Source organism: Schistocerca serialis, chromosome 1 (genome assembly GCF_023864345.2).
Source record: "Schistocerca serialis cubense isolate TAMUIC-IGC-003099 chromosome 1, iqSchSeri2.2, whole genome shotgun sequence".
NCBI classification, from domain to species: Eukaryota; Metazoa; Arthropoda; class Insecta; order Orthoptera; family Acrididae; genus Schistocerca; species Schistocerca serialis.
The window spans coordinates 357784604-357788075 of NC_064638.1; the positions used below are offsets into that span (position 1 = coordinate 357784604).

The 3472-nt window shown below is 36.5% G+C and overlaps 1 non-coding gene across 1 annotated transcript; it reads left to right on the forward strand.

Annotated features, from left to right (window-relative positions):
* Positions 1–3188: 3188 nt before the first annotated feature.
* Positions 3189–3261, forward strand: Trnaa-cgc (transfer RNA alanine (anticodon CGC)). The gene has a single exon. It is a non-coding gene; the product is annotated as a tRNA-Ala (tRNA).
* The last annotated feature ends 211 nt before the right edge of the window (positions 3262–3472 follow it).

Genomic DNA, 3472 nt, shown 5'->3' on the forward strand with positions numbered 1-3472 from the left:
TTGCTTATACTATGAACATAAATTTCTTAAGTTTTAAAACATCATAAAATTTTCATTAACTAGATCCTGTTACTACAGTTGATTTGTTAGTTTCATCTTCTCTTCATTCACATCACATGTACAAATTAATTACTTTTCACATTATTATGTCACAATACAAGGATATGATACATTAATGTTTCATTTTATAGTTAGGCTTGTATCACTTATGGGAGCTCATTTCTTCCTTAGGTAGAAGAGGGAGAAAAACATTGGAAATAGGACTAAAATGTCACGCAATTCTGGCCTAATTATGCTTGGTGCCACCTCCTTTGTTTGGAAGGGAGGAAAGGAAATACTCATCTACTGGTTCAAGGATTCATGAGGGAGTGTTACTCGTACAATGATGGACTAGTTGCCAAGGAACTTTTGCTTCATTGAAATAATGTGTACCGACTAATCACCCATGTAGTATTATGTTGTTTCTTCATGTGTTAATGCTGTTTACTCCAATTCACATGTAGCTTAGTGTGAAACGTGACATTTTAACCATTGTAGACTTATTTTCTCGAATACCAGAAACTGTTGTTATTTAAGCTTTCATGTGACGTGATAAAATTAACTGGTTTTCGTAAAAATCACACACTAAAATTTTTTGTGTACTCTGCAGCGAATAGCTAATTGTCATGGAGACACAATGCAATGATGCACATTTCATTTGTCATTTGCCTTATGACCTTTGTATAAATATCCTTATAACTAAATTGTTTATTCGAGGTGCGGCCTGTTTCTTCATTTGTTACCAACTCTCTTGGCGTAATTCTCTTCTTCTGCACCATGATGATGCGCTGGTCGCTGAAAGAAAAAACTTAAAACTAACTTAAAATTTATTGCATTATGTAGCTCGGTGGGCACTAATACAATTTGTTGTTACATACATCCATGGATATTTCCATACTTTGTTTAAATTCGTAGACATTCATTTATTCTGTTACCCATTATGATCATTTACTCTGCAAAGAAAATTATTTGACATCTCTCATAGTATTTTGTCAGTAGTCCTTTTCTAGTGTAACCATGGCTTGTTTGATTTTGTGTTGTAATGTCATTTCAGTAGTGGGTACCTTTGGTATGGGCGACTCCCACTCATTCATTTGTTTTGTCAAGAACATCAATGCATTAGGTGTGAAACCGGTTGAAGAACGTGGAAGGTTATTGACAACTTGCATGAAAGGAATTACATATTCTACCCATCGGGTGTGGTTGTGAGGGCTGTATGTCCTAATAAACCAGTTAAATTCTTTAGAGACTCATTCTACTGGGCTTGCTTTGGGGTGAAAAAGGCTTCCTAATATGTGTTTTATGCCCTGTGAGATCATAAATTGTTTCCACTTTTGCCCAAGGAAATATGAAGCACTATCAGTTAGTTGTGCCTTTGGTTTACCTACTCCTCTCAAATAGTCTCCCTTAATTCTTTTTCTGTTATTTGTGGCTGTTGCATTTTTAATAGTATACGTTTTGATATATTTTGAGAAAATATTGTATAGTGCTACTACATAGCTTACCCCTCCTCTATTTCTTGGATATGGACCAGCTATGTCCAGGGATACTATATCTAGAGTGTTTTTTGTAAGTATTGGGTGTAGCTCAGTATGTTTTGACACCTTGGACCTCTGGCTACATCTCTAGAAGAAATTAGGCCTACGTCAGCATCAGAATGGGAACCATCATTGTTGCCACTGGCAGCATCGGAAGCAGTAGTAGAAAATGTATCAGATATAGAAGCATCTCCACAAACCACAGCAGAAGTTACACCAGCAACAATAAGTACATCCCCACCAAAGGAGGGAAGAAAACTACAGCAGAAGAAACAGTACCAAGTGTTGTCAGTAAGCAAAAAACAGTGCCTCCTCTCTGTCTATATGATTTTTTAGTGGAACACAGCAAGATGAAGAAGCCCATAAAATAGGTATGTAAAAGATATTATAGCTCCTAACCAAACTGTTCATTCTGAAGACAAGAACAATTCAGATCTGAAAATTTGCTATCTGAATATTCAAGGAGTAAAAAACAAAGAATTTATTGTAAATAATTTTGGACTAGAGAATAAATTTGATATTTTTTGTTTGAGTGAACATTGGACAACAGAGAGTGAACTTACAGCTATCAAATTTGATAACTATAAAATAGCAAATGGTTACTGTAGAAAAGTGCATATAAGCGTGATGCGGCATTGTATACTAACCAGTCGCTCAGCCACTCCATTAATAGCTTGGATCTAGACTATCTGTGTGATGAACAGAATTTTGAAGCCTTACACAAATGTGTTAGAAAAACTGGACATGCTGTTAGATGTATTTAGAAAGACAAAATGGTTACATTATGAAATTGTAATAGGTGGAGATTAAAATGCAGCCAAATGTAGTGTCACTGAGCTCAAAAAGACAGCACAACTGTACTTTATCAATAATAGACCCACAAGAGATGAAGCATGTTCTGACAGTATGTTTGTCAGTTTCAATACTACAGAAGAATCACGTGATGTGACAGTATTCACATTCTCAGTTCAAGATTCTGTATCATTAAATTACATAAGTAGGTTCTGTGCTGATAAGAGAAATATGATAAGTCTATCCCAAAAATGGTAATCACTTGACAGGACACAAATGATAAAATTGACAGGTTTTGTAAGTCCATTACTAACAGAGACTGGTTTGGCCAATGGTCAGGTGACACAAATTATAGTCTACGTAAAGATCTATCAGCAAAACAAATATATGAAAGGTTTTTCAAAGCATTTTTGACACAATTTAATGTCTGCATTCTGATAAAGAAAAGCAAAATAATTGACAAAGGCTCCAATGGCAAGGGTATAAACAAACAAAATCCATGGTATACTGCACAACTAACAAATCTGAAAAATCAAGTTATGTTGTTGCACAGTTTACACAAAAATCTGAAGACTGACCATGCAAGATCAGCCTATGTTCAATGTAGGAATAAGTACAAAAAAGCCATTGTGGAAGCCAAAAGAGCATACAATTTCAGCCGTATTCAGAATCCGCCTTCTCTGAGATCCCACCTAGTCTCGTTCTTACAATAGTAAAACATTTGAAATCATCGGAGAGTGTAGACATATATGACATTTATTGTAACATTGTAAAAAAGTAATAGATTGTATTGTGTATCCTTTAACAGACTGCATACCGAGCGAGGTGGTGCAGTGGTTAGCACACTGGACTCGCATTCGGGAGGACGACGGTTCAATCCCGTCTCCGGCCATCCTGATTTAGGTTTTCCGTGATTACCCTAAATCGTTTCAGGCGAATGCTGAGATGGTTCCTTTGAAAGGGCATGGCCGATTTCCTTCCCAATCCTTCCCTAACCTGAGCTTGCGCTCCGTCTCTAATGACCTCGTTGTCGACGGGACGTTAAACACTAACCACCACCACCACCACCACTGCATAAGTAAGTGTATATCTGAGGGATGTTT